General features: G+C 44.9%; 1 long non-coding RNA gene across 1 annotated transcript; it reads left to right on the top strand.

The window, feature by feature from the left end:
• The first annotated feature begins 5,139 nt into the window (after positions 1–5,139).
• On the top strand, positions 5,140–16,823 carry LOC116653678. The gene is made up of 6 exons (XR_004307973.1): positions 5,140–7,325; positions 7,661–7,838; positions 8,671–8,744; positions 11,454–11,658; positions 12,915–13,219; positions 14,193–16,823. It is a non-coding gene; the product is annotated as an uncharacterized LOC116653678 (long non-coding RNA).
• The last annotated feature ends 368 nt before the right edge of the window (positions 16,824–17,191 follow it).

The following is a 17,191-nucleotide window of genomic DNA, read 5'->3' on the forward strand; positions in this document are numbered from 1 at the left end:
CTGTTGGGTGGAGGTAGGTTGGACTTTGGCCATCCTTTGGTTTGCTGTGAGTCCAAGTTCAGTGTGACCACTAAGTAGACAAAAAAAAAGCAACCCCCCCAAACGGAAATTAAATCACAAACGACATCATTAAAATAATAATCAGAGCCTCATGAAAGCATACAGAAATCCTGTAAGCTCTCTCTTCTTTGAAACTTGAATCTTATCTGCCCCTGTCAAGGTTAATTGTTGCTGGGTTCAAAGCATGGACAAGCTTTCATTAAGGCTGGAGTGTTGAGCAGCGGCTGAGCCAGCTTTGTCTGCTGGGTGGTATGAGCAGGGTTGAATTCAGTCCAGTACATTAAGGAGGGAGTTTCATCTGTAACTGCATTTCATTATGCATATGGGTTTAGATCTGACTCTTAATGTTTCTTGAGTGTCTTCTCCCAAGGTTATAATCTGTGGAGCTATTATAGAGGTGGTTGCTTTACGTTGTTTCTCTCCATATTGCTTCGAAGACCACAGTATGGGAATGCTATCAGATCTGGAGTGCAGGAACAGCTGTTAGAAAGTCACCCTAACATAAAGGAACCTCCTTGTTTATCTGTTGAGAAGTGAATGTTCTGTCCTGGGAGGCAAATCTTCCTAATTTTCTAGTTTGTTAACCTATGAAGAGCCAAGGCTGATTTCTTTTGGTCTTGGTTTGAGTCTCTGTAAGAGCCCAACCTGTTCACTGCAGTTGGACTTGATGATCCCAAAGGCCTTTTCCAGCTCTATGTGCCTTCAGGATCACAGCTCTGTTGGCTGATGTTTTTACTCTTGTAGCTCATGTTCTGCTGAAGGGGCACATCAATAAGCAGGGCTGTTAAGAACATCAGCAATTTAAAAATAACAAACTACATCAGTTTTAAAGAAAATAATAATGAAATGGGCATAATGAGCACTAGAAATAGCTTTATAACCTCTTGAGCTGGGAAATGTAAGTACATGTTCTAAATGACAGTCCCCACCCTCTGCCCTAAGCTTCTATTTTAATGAGTCATGTTCAACTGGTGAGTTTAATATGGGAGACAGTATTTCACATGCAAATGACTTAAGATTGTGGTTCTGCTTGGGTCAATCACAGAAACTCTTCAATGCCTCAATTTACTCAACCTTAACATGGGGCCATTAGCTTTTTCTTCACCCCTGTTCTGTTCCCTGATATCCTCAAGCTCAATAGGGTGCTGATGAGATACACGAGAGTGATGTGATGAGCTAGGTCAGGTTGATGGTTGGGCTTGAGGATTGTGGAGGTCTTTTCCATCCTAAATGATCCTATGATTCTGCATTATTTTCTACCATCTGAACTAAGTGAAAAAGAGGCTTGCTTGTATTAGTGCTGGAATCCTTCCTGGTAATTGTGTTAGAACTGGCAGTGGGGGAAAAGTAAACTTGTTTTGGAAACCAGTTTTGATTTTTTTACAGGAATTTTCATAACTTCATCAAAACTTTCCAAATCTTTTCATACCAAATAAAATTCCTGAGTTCCTATTAAATGTGACTCGATGTGACTGATTAGCATTACATCTCCAGCTTTTCCTTCAGCCCACTCCTTTCCTGTGGCCTGTTTTCATTTCCTCGCTAATCCAAGCGTGTCTAATGTGCCTGGTTAGCTTGGGGAGGTGTTTTTTTTTTATGGTACAGATATATGAGGGAGATCTGGCTAAGATTGTGTCTAACAGTTGGCATCCATAAATATAGGTGGGGTGGGGGAAAAGGATAACAGAAAGGTCAAGGAGAAATGCTGTTGGTAAAAAGAGATGGTGGGGAGGTAAAATGTGTAACTTGGTCAAGAAGGGATGAAAAATACTTGCAAATGGATCCAGATGGAGGAACTGTGATCCCATTGGGCTTGTATTGCTTTCTAATGTCGTGTTAGTTGCTTGGAGAAATGCGAGCACCTACTCCATCTCTGTGTCCAGCAGCCCTTCGCAGGGCTTTGACTCTAAGCGCCATCACGTTCCTCCTTTGGCGATCTTAGAAGTGCTGGTGATAAGCAAGCATCCTTTGCTGGTGTGCTGAAAGAAAGGCCACCTTGCCTTGCGAGTGCTCTCTCTGAAGACAGATTTGGTGATTGCATTTAGGGAGGTAAGTCCATTTGTTCTTGCTGTGAATTACAGAAACCAGACTTCTCATTTTTATACAGTCTCTATCCGCTAGCAACCAGCTGGTATTTGGTATCAGCTGGGAGCCTGGTCCGGAAGCTTTTATTTACTTATTGTTCTGTAAATTCATCTTGTAATCTCCTCTGCTTTCTCAGTGTTGCTCTGTACCTTTTTGACCTGTCTCCTTCATCCCTTATGTGAACCCCAGCAATACGCCATGGGTAGGTGAGAGTTTCTTGGTGCAATGACCAGACAGTGCCATGCAATAGGACCTTACTGTAGGGACTTCCGTGGTCTCACTTGAGCACTCTGGGAAGTATGAACTCAGCATGGTTTCTGTGAGGCTGGAGTAAATGACTGCATAGCTCTGGAACAATCTTCTTTTGCAGTCTAGTGCACTTCCATGTGTGAAAATGGGTAGGTGTACGATTTATTAGGCTGAGAGAGCCAAAGGCTGTGGCTTTTAAATGGTTGGTGTGTTTATTTTTATGAAAAAATCCCATGCTTTCTTCATTAACAGAAAGTATTTACTTTAGGTACAACACAAATCTGATGTTGAGTTTAAGATTAAATAAATCCCCATTTATGGACATGTTAAGTTCCTACACTTCCAAGTCTCTTCACAGTACATTTGGGTCTTGCGTCTGCACTGGAGACTTAAAGTTGAGCAGCCGGAGCTCCATCCATGCAGGAAGGGTCAGATTTTAGGCTGTGTTAAAGGCTGGGGCCATCGGATAGCATGAAAATCCTTTCATGTGGCTGTGGGGGGATCCTCTGGAGACAGGCAGAGGCCAGCCTTGTTGGAGGAAAGACTGGGAGTAAGGTGAGGACAGGAATCCAGCCTGTCTGAGGCAGGGGATAAGGTTTCACTTCTGGGGGTTGGTTCATTTGCTAAAGCAAACAAAACCTTGGTTTTGACTTTGCTCGTTTGTTTCTCTTTTTCTGGAAATGCATTCCTTTATCAAGAGGTGCAGGAAGCTTCGCGGAACTCCACTGGCAGCAAGATGCTCTCAAGCAATTTCATTTCTTTTTTTGGAAGATTTTCAGGTGTGGGTTCCAGTCAGCTGAGCGTGGAACACACAGGCTCCTCTTGCAGGTTTGGTGCCAGGGTCTTGGCCATCAACATGATTCTGCAATATGCTGTAGTGGTGGCAATTGCTTTACAAAGCAGTGTGTTTTGTTCCAGTGGCATCAGACAGCTTTTTGGTGCTCCAGTTAGATCAGAAACTCAAAGGTCTCTGAGTGATGAAGTTTACAGAGGAGCTTGCATCTGTCTTTGGTGCCGGTGTTGATGTGCCTTGCAGTAAGGGTCATTAGCAGACAATTGTCCCCTTCTGAAATTGGGTCAAGCCTTTGGCCTTTCCCTTGATTTTCCCAGTGTAGATAGAGCACTGTAACTCTGTCTTCCTTCCCAGAGGCGGTTGTGATCTCAGGTTTGGTAGGTTAACAGGCACCACAAAAATCAGTAAGGTTGACAAAGACCTCTAAGATCACCTAATCCAATCGCCAACCCATCACCATCACGCCCTTTCCTGGAGCTTAGTGCTGCGTCATTTTGTAGAAGCAAATCTCCAGTGCTTTGAATTCCTCTATCAGTGCCATGGGTGATGGCTGCCAGGAGCTCTGCCCTTGGCTCTCACACATGGAAACCAATCTGCAGCGATCTGCCACCTGAAGCCACTACTAACGATAGGCATTAGCATAAGCAAAGCTAATTCACTTACTTTCCTCCAGTGCACCGTATAATTGATTTCATCAAATGAAATCTATGCAATAAAGCTCTGGAAGCAAAGGGAAATCTGCAACTCAACTGTAGTTCAGCCACAAATAAATTTCTTTTTTTCTTTGACAATTTCAGCTTGCTGGGGAGGCCAGAAAGATTGGAGGTTTCATGGGGGCTGATATGCTCTTGATCACTGACATTTCATACCCTGGCTGAAAATGAAATGAAAACGTTGCAGGTATTTCTTTGGATTAGTCACAGGAGGGAGATGTCTGGGTCAAGACAGTTGTCTGGCTATGAAGAGCTTTAGCCCTGCATAAACCTAAATCTGCTTTCTTTTTTTTTTTATCTGTGAGTTTTGTTGTTACTGTGCGGGATGCAGAACATGGGGAGAAGTGAATGTGTGTTAATTCAAACTGACAGGCGTTCAGCTTTTGGGGACTTTTATTTTCTTTAGCAAAGTCATTGCAAGTCAAGGGTAGCTCCACAGTTGGGCCATGCTGGTGTAAATAGCAATAGTGGGCTGCTTTCCAGCAGTTGGAAATGGAGATCTGACCTTTAAATGTGCCTTCCAACTCAAGTGATTCCATGGTTCTATGAGCTGCTATGATCCTGTCCCAGCTTTCTCCCATTTCAGCAAGTTTCTCCATGACTGAGGACAGTAGGTTCAGCCCATCATTGAGCTGGGGACCCCAGCACGTTCCAGCTGCCCTGTCTTTCCTGGGTGCTCAAAGCCCACGACTCCCTACTGAGCCAACCACACCACTGTACACTGTGGTTTTATATTTCTCCCCATGCAGAGCAATTTATGAGGTTGTGATATTGGCACTTGACCGTGTATTTACCTTTTCTTTTTACTGCTGCCTGCAGCCCTAGAGAAAAGCTGCAAACGTAACTGGAAGAGAGCTGATCCAACTTCTGTCTGGGCTGTGATCCCAGGGGAACGTGGTGGTCACCCAGGGTGTGTTCGTATCCATACCAGGAGGTCCTTGCTCTGAGCTCCTAAGGGATGTGCTGGGAGGCAGCAGGAATTGGCAAAAGGGACTGCCCCAGTGCATCAGTGGGAGCTGCTAGCATGCAGCTTGGCAGAAGCAAGCTTTAAGGATGGGTCTGTAAAAGGAGAAGGCCTCAGAGTGAGAGTGGGGCTGTAATGCAAGGTAATGCATGCTGTCTCAAGGGGAGGAAAGGAAAAGGGGGGGGGGGGAAGGGGTGCCTTCAGAGAATGGAAACAACAGTAATCCATGAGAAACTAGCAAAGAAATGGAATCAGTAAACATAGCTAACTTCGAAGTGACACTGCAGTCTTTCCCCCACTCCACCCCCACCTTTTTTTCCCCCTGTCTGCTGCTCTGTTTCCTATTCATGATAAACACCGTATCCAGGAGCAAAAAGGAGAAATGATACCACATCTTCTGGAATGTTCATGTAACTGGAGGAATGATGGCTACTCTCTGTGAATGGCCGCTGCAGAAATAGCTTGTGTAATACGTGCTGTGGGAGTACAGCCCGTCCAAAATATAATGTTCAGTTTTTGTTCTATAGATGGAACTGTTTTTCCTTTGGGGTGCTGTTTTAAGAATGGCTTGGGTCTATCCAATGGATATGTCTGCTGCAGCTTTTGAAGGCTTTATGAGGCTGGATCTTTGATTCTCTTTTGTGCAGTTGTTGCTGATTTTTCATGGCTGGACTGGATGCAGTTTTGGCCAAGCAATAGCCCTTAGGCTCTTCATAAGGATGTGTTAAGGGAGTGGTTGAGTGAGAACTGGTGTCTCCTATCACTGATCTTGTCAACCTCATGGTCTCTATGAAGTTGTGTGAGATGTGGCTGCATCATACAGATTGCTTGGGTGCTAGTTTATGTCCAGGTAGGTTGAAAGTGTCAGAGAATGCAGTCTGGGTTCATGTCACTACAGTCTTTTTATTTCAGGGCTGCCTGCATTTGTTCTGGAAAAGATTGCACAGATCAGAGAGGAAGGAGCAGGGAAACTGAGTACACCATCCAGAGCCCTAAATTTCCCTGTGTACCATCCACCTTACTCCCAAGCTGACCTGCAGATCGTGTCCTACAGAGTTGGGCTTCACCAGCAATATCCTTGTCCCTTTTCGCTTTGCTTACACAGCTGGTTTTCAAGCCCTCTTGAAAAAACATACATTCAATACAAATATTATCCCTGTACATCCTCCCTCTGTTATTTCTTGTGTGCGGGATCAGCAGTTTGCAGACTGTATCTCGAATCCCGTCAGGGGCCAGAGCTGCCCACAGCCTATGAGAAATATTGCCTTACAAACTCCTTCACCCGGCCAGTCCAAAGAAGTGCAAGCGGTGACTGGGAAAGGTATAGCAGCCCTGGGATGGGTTGTGTTCAGTCAGGCTGTAAAAAAGGCACTGGGTTCTGAGAGAGGCTTCAGTCCGTGGGGAGAGATTGCGAGGTGTGAGGCTGCTGGCTTTGTGCAGGTTATTACCCTTCCATTGCTGGTTTCTAAATGGAGTCCTGTTGCTGAGAGAGACCAGGTTTGTCTTTACTAAAAACTTAGGGGTGGGTTTTTTTCTGTTCCATGGTATGTATGTAACTTTAGATGGCCGTCTCTGTGCCTCATCACCTCTGAGGTTTTTCTACTGATATTCACCTCGAGAAGCTACAAAGAGGTAAAAACTACAGTGGCTTGCCGTGTTTTTGCTGTAGTATCTGGCTTTGATATAAATCCTCAGGGTAAAAAACACCTTCCTTTTGCAGCGAAAGCAAAGGCTGAGGGATCTTTCATGAAACAGGCTTAGTTCCTCTGGAGGACTGAAATCCCCATTTTTAAGGCCTAATTGCATCAAGTCTCCTGTGATAATTTCTTAGACAGCAAGGGAAAGCGGTTGGAGCCGGCCTCCAGCATCGAGAGGCTCGAGCCCAGCAGGTCGGTGTGGTGGCTTGATAGGGCAACAAAGAGATTCAAAGAACTGAGCAACAGCGATCCTATCCTATGCTCTAAGAGCTTTTTTTCCCCATCCATTACTAACACAAATTCCTCAGGTTGATCAATATTATAACAGCTCACTTCAAGGCATGTTTCCTTTGCAGCTCACCTCTATTTTTATAACGTTCTCATGTTGTAAAATGCTCTGCAGTATCAAGTTATCACTGCTTGAGAGCAGAGGCAGCGCTCATAAGAAGGCGTTGGTCTGACACTGGGCTGATGTTGTCCAACACTCTGAATTCTGGGATCAACCAAGGCTGGACTTCCTACCTTCGTGTTGGAGCTGCCAATATAAGCTTTCCTTCTCAGCTATGTCCCCCATATTATGTCACAGCCCCCCGGCTCCACTTGTCACCACATGAGGTTTGGGTTCTTGTTTCCCAAGTCTATAGCCATCAAAGGATGGCTGGGCAGCTGCTGCTGTTTCCTTGCCATGAGAAGCTGGAGCCTTGTGTGCATTCAAGCTTTCCTGCTCCTCAGTACTTTAGATGGCTTTACATCTGTCAGAGCAGGTACAATTTCTCAGGTTCTCTATCTTGTAAACCTCTTTTTAAAGCTATTTCAGTTTGATTTGATGACCCAAAGCCCACAGAATGCTGGTTTGTAGGATTTCAGCCCCCACATTGAACCTGACCATTACAGCCCCCTCATAAACCCAAAGTAACAGCAATTTTAAAGCCCTTTGCGGCGCTGATTTATATATTTTTCTGCAGTATCAGCATTGCTTTAAAGGACAAAGGTTTTTATAATACAGTTGTGAATTGTTTTTCTAAGTATCTTAAGTGCCTCCTGGGAACGACTGATCGCTTGAGATGCTTCATAATTTATTTCTTCTTACATTTTTCAGCAAGTGCAATAAAACATTTGTAAATACCCCAGAATGAGGATCATTACAGATGGCACTGGCATGCACCAGGCTCACGTGGAAGTCACTTTATCACCGCATGAAGGAAAAAGAAGATAGGAATGATAAGCCTGAAGTTTTCCTGAGCCTATGTGACGGGTATTAGCAGCTGAAACTCGTGGTAAAAGTTATAAACATGGTCATTTTGCTTTCTAAATCCTTTTTGTGGGGTCTTCGCTGGCATCTCTGTTGTGAAGAGCAATCGGCATCAGTGCTTACGTGCCTTAATGTGTGCCGAGGTGAAATGTGTTATTATCTCATTGCTGCAGAAGGGTGTTGGGAGTAGGATGGTCCCTACCAACTCCAGCTGCTGCTGGTGGGACCCAGTTACAAAAGCAAGTTTTTACTGTTTGATTTCAGAACTATACAGCCTTACAGTTGGCCATAAGTGCTTTTGTCCAGATCTGGACTTAGATGGCTGGGATATGCATTGCTTGTATCCTCTTGACCCAAGAAATGTTATGGCTTTCAGTAGTGCTGTTTTACTCTCCTTCTGTTGAGTGCCTGATGGGTTGTTTCATCAGAACTGGAAAATCATATCCAAAATGACATCAAAAGCAATCTCCCAACTCTTAAGCTTCAGGTGTAACTCAAAGAACTTGATGAATATATGAAAGAGATGAAAAGCCTCGCTTTCCTTGGCTGCTTCTTGCTGCTGAGGAAGGCTTATACAGCCATAATTAACACAAGAAGTATCTAAAGGGAGTTTGCTGTGCAGGAGCCTCAAAGCTCAGCAGCAATGCATAGCAGCTCCCCAAGATACTGACCATCCAATTCTCTGAATGTGACATCATCAGATTTGTATTTCCTCTAAATGGCCTTATTGCTTTCCTAGTGCTTTCTGCCTCTTTCACATGGCTTTTACCTGTAATAGCCTCAAACACTTGTAGCCACTTAACCTGGCTGTATTCCCTGAGCAGAGTGCTGTGCTAATCTGTGTGGATTTGTTACAGGGATGTAAATGCTGGTTGAAATACTACAAGATCATGTTTTCCTTTGGTGAACAGGCCAAGAAGATTGCTGATCAGTAAATAAGCGCAGCGAAATGGCCTTTATTTCTCGCTTGATGCTGGGATTTCTGGCTAACTGCACCTCCAGGCGTGCTTACAGAATGCCAACAACCTCTTGTAGTAAGGCAGGGCCTGCTGGTCCTTTGACAAGGCAGATCCAGAGGGCCTGAGATATCATCAGCACAGCCCGTCTGCTCCTGTTAGCTCATGCAGAACCACTGGTGGTTGTATTGCTCGCGGCGTGAAGTAAATAGCAGTCGCTGAAGTGCATTGATCTTTGTAGCAGTGGAATTGTTCATGGCACATTGACCTGCCCTGAACTCCTGGCAAGCCGCAAAGTGTTATTGATCAGTGCAGCACGGATGTAATAAGTAGTATGTTTTGCTGTGTGTAAACACACTGGGTTTGCTTGTGAGATCAGTTGTGAGATTGCCCGTTCCAGTGATGACCTAAACTCATTCTCCTTTTGCTCATGACCTTCCCTGTGCTCCTCAGTCAAGTAAGTTGTTCTACAGCAGCCGGTCATTGGCTCCAGATGTTTGCCTGACTGCGGCTGTGTCTGTCCCTGCTAACCAAACACCTGCCTATGCAAATACATACTTTGTTCCTGAGTCCTGAGGGCTGGAACCATCTGCCTAGAAAACCAAGGCAGCCCCAAAAGTGTGCTTAATATCTGCTTTGTAAACCAACCTTGATGTGTGGCCCTCTTTCCTGAGCAATTAACTGCTTGGTGAGGATCTTGCAGACCTGCTGGAGGTACCTTTTGACCTTGCTTTCATTCATCTGGCCACTAATAGCTTGTTCAGGGATCTGGAGGGTTTAACCCAACCGGCAGACATCGCAGCTGGCCTGGTTGCTGTCCTGTTGCTCACAGCTCAGATTCCTGGCTTCGTGCAGTAATTCATAAATAAATCCCCTTTCTTCCCAGTGCTACTGGAGCCAGCTCTGGGTGTGTGCTGATTATGCCTTGGTGGATGACAACAGTATCTTAACTCTCTTTATTGCAGCCCTGCTTAAGAAAGCAAATGTATCTTTGTTCTGTCAAGAGCAAGATTAACTCCTCCTGTTGCCGTGCAAGAAAGAAGCAATCAGCTTGGAGCAGCTGCCTTCGTTTTCTTTTTGCCAGGCCGTGTTTCTCAAGATACAACAGCAATGGCAATGATGCAACATCTCTCCTGGGAGAGATCTGGCTGGAGCGTGCTGCTGGAGCTCCAGCAGAAAGCTTCACCCACAGAGGGTGGGGGGCAGCAGTTGATCTATACCAAATGATGACTTAACCTTGCCTTAAAATGAAGGAGCTTTTCCTTTTTTTTCCTATTCCTGTTGGAAAACTGGTTTTTCTTCCATGAAACCCAACGTTTTTCTTTCCTGCAGTGCTTTTCTGTACCCAAAGGTTGCCTGTTGGAAAGCTCCCCACTAGCTCTATCCATGGGCCAGGAAATTTTCCAGGGCTGGTTTGACATTTCCATTGGGTGATGTGAGGCAATTTTCTTTCTCCACTTTCTTTTGTCCTGTTTTTAAAGACAGCCAAGCAAAACAACAGCTGGTGAGAACTTTAGTACCTGATTTGTCTCTATAAAACTTTGCTACAGTGTGAGAGGGCTTTTCCAGAGCTATCTGCAACTTACTTTTGAGACTGCGTTTTCTCTAATGCTACCAGTAGGAGTTAATAAAATGGCTCAGGAGTCTGGTTCATTTTGGATGCCTAATTGGGTCTCGATTTGTTTCAGCTGAGCCTTGTTAAATTTATCCCGTGACCCTGTAAATATAATCTGCCTTTTCATCCCTTAAATAGTCACCATCGCCTTTCAAATATTACATCGTGTTCACGTTCCTGGCTTCCAGCTTTAAAGTGGGAGCCTGGCTTTCTGCTCTCCTGGCTGTGCTAAGGGCAGCAAGGGCTCCGCTTATCTGCACCAGTAGACTTGAGATCAGCTTCAACTTTATTTCTTTACACTTGAAAGCTGCTCAGTTGGAGAGCAACTTTTTGGCTATTGAAAGACTGGAAAGAGGCCTGGAGTAATCTGCTTTTTGTCTCTGACAAGTGCCAGTAATATTAAATTTGGAAAACAGTTGCTTTTATGTTTCTTTTCTGCCTCAGGAAGGTACTGGAGTGGACACTCAAAAGGAAAGGTGCTCCAGGAGGGAAGGATGGAGTCATCCTGCCTGATAAAAGGCAAAGACAGAGCAGGTTCTGTGTTAAATCCTGCATCTTTCTCTCCTGTAGCATAACATCCATCTGCCTCTGCCCTCAGCACGCACTGTGTGCATGACTTCATACTGGTGTGGGGATAAAACACCACCAAGAGATACTTTACGTGTGGTTGTAAAGCTCTAGGCCTCAGTATGAGAATCCATCTGGTAGCATGGGGGAGCTTATAACAGAGCTCATTGCTTTTTCCTTTGACGTTTGCTTGGCTTTCAATGCTCTGCACGGCATTTCTTCATTTGTTTCTGCTTTGAAACGTGATTATTTGTGAAGTAGTGTTGTAGATTGCTTGTTGTGATGGTTTTGGGTTTAGTTTTTTTTGTCCTCTCCCTGATCCTTAGTGATTACCCCTCCTTGCATTTTGTCATTCATCTGGTTCAGACTGACTTATACTGGTGAGGAGAGCTGGAGTTAATGTGGCTGCAGCTTTACTCTGCAGACTGTCTGGTGCATTGAAAGAACAGTTGAACTTCTTCCACATCAAATTCATTATCAGTTTCTTCTCCCTTTCTTCCAGCCATTTTTACAGATGCTGTCTGTCAAACCATGCTAGAAGAGCTCAGAGTGCTTCACATTGCACTTCATGCCTGAGCAGAGAAGGGGGAAGTAACAGCTACAAGGCTGTGCAGGTCCCCTGGGCACTCACCTGTAAAGACACTCCAGGGGGACAAATTCATGCCTTTCTTCTGTCATACCTGCGCCGGAGGACAGATCTTTACCAGGTACCTACTGGCATTCACAGCATTGGATGTCTGTAAATATTCATGTGCAACTTGTTTTTGGAGCAAGTGTGAGCAGAGCTGTTGAACTGCTAATTGCAATTGCAAGTGTTAATTTTAGCACTGCTGTAAAAGCATCCCAAATTTTGGAGGTTTCACTTGAGTCAGGGATGAAGTTTCTGACAGCTTTCAACTGTGCAGATGTGAAATGCTGAGTTTGAATACTAAGTCCCTCTTTAAATACTTTATTTCATCTGGAAAGTTCTCAGATTTGGTGTTGCTTTGTCAGACTCAACTTTTTTTCTCCTCTTAGAGAGCTTGGAGTCTTGATTTCCTATTGCAACTTTGTTTAGTTGAGTTCATGCATTCCTCTTATCATGTCTTCTGTGCTGTAATGGGCTGCTCTGCTTCTTCCCTGGCAAAGCACAGGGGAAGGTATCTGTCTCTGTGTGCCTGGGAGAAGAGTGGGGTAGAAACAGACTGGGAAGACCAGAGGGCCTTGACCAGATCCTTAGTGCAAAATGGAGTGGATAATTAATGCTGGCAAAAAGACTAAACTGTGTGATAGTACTTCAACTGGCTCATCTCAGGTTTAGGACAAGCAGCAGTTCCAGCCATGTTTAGAAGCCAAAGAATGTATTGTGTGGTGCCTGCGCTGCTGGTAGAGAAACGCTAGGTGCACTGAAGTGAGTGGTGTGACTCCATTCAGCATGAGCTGGGGCAAGACTTGACCTTAGACCTGCAGGGAGTACAGAGAGAGTTTCTCCTGGCTTGTAAACCAAGCAACTGAGTGTTATTACGTACACGTGCACACAATAGTGCTTAGAGCCTGTCTGCTGGGATCTTTCCTTGGGGATCCATATAAAATAGCTCTCACAAAAGCTGCCCTGTGTGCAAACAGAGGAAACTCCATCTAGTGACGTAAAAAGAAAAGCCAACAAAACCTTTTCACACGTGTACGTGTATTACCTCTTATCTCACTGCCAGTCTGCTGAAGATATCAGTCCAGCTAAACAGCACTCGCCATATGTGAGGCTTAAAGTGCTGCCTGGGAAGCACTTCCAGGCCCTATTCTGTATTCTGCCAATGCAAGCAAAAATGTCCCCTTTGTCATGTTAGTGAAAGAATATTCTTGTTCCCCTTTCTCCTTGGATTTATGTCAACCCTGAGTTTCAACTGAGTTTGATCTCCTTGCTTTATTGTATTGCAAACAGTAGTCAATAGCTCTTCAGCTCGAGATTGCCTGGATTTATTTTCAGGTCAAGTCAACTCTCCTTGACCCACGTCTGAACCAAAATACATTCCCAGAAGATTCCCCCACAGGATATCGGATCCAAAGACAGAGTGACATTGTAATGAGTTCAAGGTTTCAGTTCAGTACAACAGAGTCCCTGTTGGTGCGGGGAAGGCAGCCGAGCCATCCTTCTTGTCTTAGAGCTGGGACCTCTCACGGGGCTTTTCAGAGCAGGTTTTGTCATCCACTGGTCGCTGCTCTTCATAGAACAATGTCATTGATTGCAGTGCTGCTATTTGTACTCTCCTGACCGGTCCCAGTTCCGTGCATGTGAGTATTCATGGCTCTAACGTGTGTTAACGTGTGTGGAATGAAGTGTGCATGCTTTAAACAACTAATGGGTTGCTTTGCATTCTTTATTTTCTTTAAAGAGAAGGAGAAGTGGCATCTCCTTTGGGGACTGCCTGGCATGCAGGCAAAACCAAATGATATTGCATCATAAAGTTAAAAAACACCGCTTTGAAGAGCTGGGACAAAAATGGAATGAAATCATGAATTTATCCTGGATGATAAATCTTCCTTCAAAAGAAGGCAGCCTTATGTTTAGTACAAAAGACTGTTTATTTCTTCTATGGGTAAAAAAAAAGAGAAGGAGTGGTGTAATCGGATAGGATTAACTTTCCAAGGGGCCCTGGACAGAAGCTGAAGTACGGGCTGCCTCCTTGTGCTCGCATTGGATAATTTGAGCTCTGGAGTAGTCTAAGACCACTCTGGCTTCCTACAGCATTTGGCTACGATCAGCTGCCAGCATGAATCGCACCTAAAGCCAACATTAAGAACCCCAGCAACAAGGGTTTCTGCAGGGGGAAAAAAATCATCTAAATACTTGGCTGGTATAAACAGCTTGTCTCAGCTGGGAACCTGGCCCAGGTGTGGGCAGAAATATGGCCTTATTAGTGTCCTTCGTCTCAAGCAGCAGTTAAATACATTTTTAGCAAATACCAATAATGTGAGGCTGACTTAATGTTGCATTAAGCATCTTTGTGGTTTGTGTGTTCTGACTTTGCTGTTTTGACCATTCATGGCTGATGTTGCATTAGCCCTTTTAATTTTATCTACTCATTTAATTACCTTGGAGCAGTCCTGCATGAGCTTTTGTCAGTGGGAGCAACGATGCTTCCAATTTCACACCTCACTGGAATGGATGGGCAAGTTTGGACTGAGCTGTGTAGGCAAAAGCAAAGAGGAAAGTGAGTGCCTGAGCCCGGTTTGCATGTGTGTGCACTTTTATTTTTGCCTTAAGTCCTAGGTGGTAAGCAAGCCCCTCCCATAAACCTTTCTTCTGGATCAAGTTGAGTTCCCTGTGCTTGAGCTGGGTAAGACTCTGATGTGGTTAAACTCACCTGTATTGAATTGTGGTGCAAGGGCTGTTCAACAGTCATTGTTACTTGTGTTGGTAAGTTTGGATATGTTTTATTCTTGTTTTTCCAGAATAAGCTAGGATAAAATATTTTGGATAGCAAGTCATCGTAGAGAAAGGTCATGGTCGTGAACAGTTAACTTGTATGCTTGTTAAAGGCCCTTCCGTAGCTACTGTGAGAGCAGCTGTACAGCAGAACAACACTGAATGTGTTTGGGATGATTGGACCTGTGCTTATGGTGCTGTGTGAAGTTGATCTGAGCCAGTCTTGAAAATAGAGGCATGTAAATTGGAGGTATTTGGGAGCGCAGATTTGCTTTTTGGCTAATGCAGGCAATTATATTTAGGTAGACGGAGTTAAAAGGAACCAACAAATTATCCAACAGACGTCAAACCTGTGGAGAACACTGTTGTAGCGTGTTTGTTGTCTCACTTGCCATTGGTGTTTGCTAGCAGGCTAGACAGCGTTCACAATGGCCCAGTAAAAAATTACCCTTTGTGTTGGTTTACTTAACATTTCAAGGAACTGCGGCTCAATTGGGATGACCTTCTTTCTCAGCTCCCATGCATGGGCTTAGCTCCAGTAACTCCAGTCAGGCTATGCTGATTTTCGGCAGCTGGGACTTGGACCTTGCTTTTTATGTCCCTTCTTCAGTGCTCGTGTAGTCAGTTTTCCTTGCCAAGATTATATTTGCTTTCTTTCCTAAAGGACTGCTCTAAATATCATGCTTTAAAACGACATGTCTTTTTTGTCCCCACAGAGAACAATATGATATGCCACTGTTGAATTAATATGTCTATGAAAAGTGAATATAATCTCCCCAGTAGATCCCCTTTCCAAAAGATTTATGATTTAATGAATTTTTTATTCCTTACCGGTGTGTAGCATTCAGTCATTTTACACCTAGCAGGAGTTTTTCCCAAGGAAGCAGGGGAAGGCAGAGGGGGGGGGGTTCCACCATCCTCATTCAGATCCTTTTTCCCCCTTTCTGCTCTGCTGTGCCACTTGTAATGCTTGTTGCTGCTGCAAAGTCAAACCCAACTTTCTTTACCATGGCTTCTATCAGAATCTACCCTTAACACATGCAGGTTGTGGTGCTGGTCTGGGACAGTGCGATGTGGAGAGAAATTTGGTACAGTGCTTATATAAGAATCAATGCCTCTGAAGTCTCTGTTGCTATCTGCTTGACTGCTCTAGGCAGGATTTCTTGCTCGAAGCCCTACTCTATCTTCCTTGTGGTCACGGTCCAGCGCGTTTTCAAATGAACTGCTATAATGCATCTGACAGTAGGTTATGAAGCCGCAGATAACATCCATAGGTAACACCTTTATTTAGTGGAAGAGAAGCAAAGCAGAAGTGAGCTGTGAAGAAGAGAGCTGTTATAGACAATTATTAGCTGTGTGGGTAATACTCCTAATTATGCCGCCAATTGATTTCTCCTGAAAGCTCCTTTTGCCTTGAAACTGGTGAATTGATTGCTCTGCTGGCCCTTCCCTTGGCTGCTAGGATGCCTGCTGTACCTGTGCTTGGCTTTTGGGAAACTTGCTGGGATCAGCGGCTGCAAATCCTGCTGGGATCGACAGAAAGTGCTGGCAGGGTGGCTGGGCAAGGGGCACTGGCATTAACCTCTCTCATGCTGTGTCTTCAGAGGAGAAAGACAAAGAGCAGCTACAATCCTGGGTGGCCCCATTGATTGAGACACATGTGAAGCGGTGCGTGCTTTATATTGTCTCCCTGAATCAGCACTGTTCATCATCACTTGTCAAGAGGTAAATGCTAAAGGCAGTATCCTTTCTGCATGGAAAACACCCATCTCCAGCTGCAGGTTTTCACAGGCCTATTGGTGTACGGTTCTTCGTACTTCTGATGCTGTAACATCCTAAGAAGCTCAGTGTGAGCACAACAACCCAGAGCACACTGCCTGTCCCACCCAGCACCACCAGCACATGCCTGGCTGGGCATTAAATAACTTAATCATTTTCTGTTGAAGGGGAAGCAAAACCGGACAGTGCCACGGTCACGGCCTGCTGGATGTTCCCTTCTTGTTTCCTGCCATTTCACAGAGGTGGCTCCAGATGTCTTGCAGGGCGAGGAACGTGACTGGCAAAGGACAGAGAACCCTCATGAAGGAGGGAGGAAATGAGTGCTGCGTTTCCATCCAGCAGCCCGTTGGCACTGGCTCCTGGGACCTCAGGAAGCTTTTTACCTTTGTGCAATTGATGTATCACAGCCTGATTTCCTGCAGGCGCCTGTCTGTTCAGCTATCCCTGGCTTTGTCATCTCGACGTGGGTGTTTGCACTCCTGGCCAGCACATTGTTCTCTGCCTGTGCATGATGCTGCTGCCTTCAGACACGCTCGGTGATGCTGCTTCCGTCTCACTTTGGCTGCATGCAGATCCTCTCTTAGGCAATGGAGAAACCTTTCCCAACATCCCTGTTTGACATGCTATTCTAATGCTCCCCTTCCCAACATTCGCATGTACTTTGCCATATTGGCTTTCTCTCCCCCCCCCCCCCCCCAAATCTTTCTAATACTTGAAGCAGCCAAATTGCATTGTTTTGGTTGACTTAAGTGGGTAGGGCTTGGGGTTCTCTTCCATCTGCCTCACAGTTGGAAAAGGTAGCCTTGAGAGAAAGCAAGGAGGCCTTTAGCTCTCATTCCATGTGCCAGCAGGGAGAGGCTGCGAGGGATACTTTGGAATCCTGGGTTTTCTATTCCTGCTTGTTGTGCTTCTGAGGGAAAAGAAAGACACTGCTTTAATTCAGGCTCATTGGACAGGCAGTTAGGGTAATAATTCAGCACCATGTTGTGCCAGATACCCCGAGTCAAGTCATTCAGCTTCATTTTCCTTGCCTTTTCTCTCACAGAGCAACAACTGTC

Source organism: Coturnix japonica, chromosome 7 (assembly GCF_001577835.2).
Source record: "Coturnix japonica isolate 7356 chromosome 7, Coturnix japonica 2.1, whole genome shotgun sequence".
In the NCBI taxonomy this organism is placed as follows: Eukaryota; Metazoa; Chordata; class Aves; order Galliformes; family Phasianidae; genus Coturnix; species Coturnix japonica.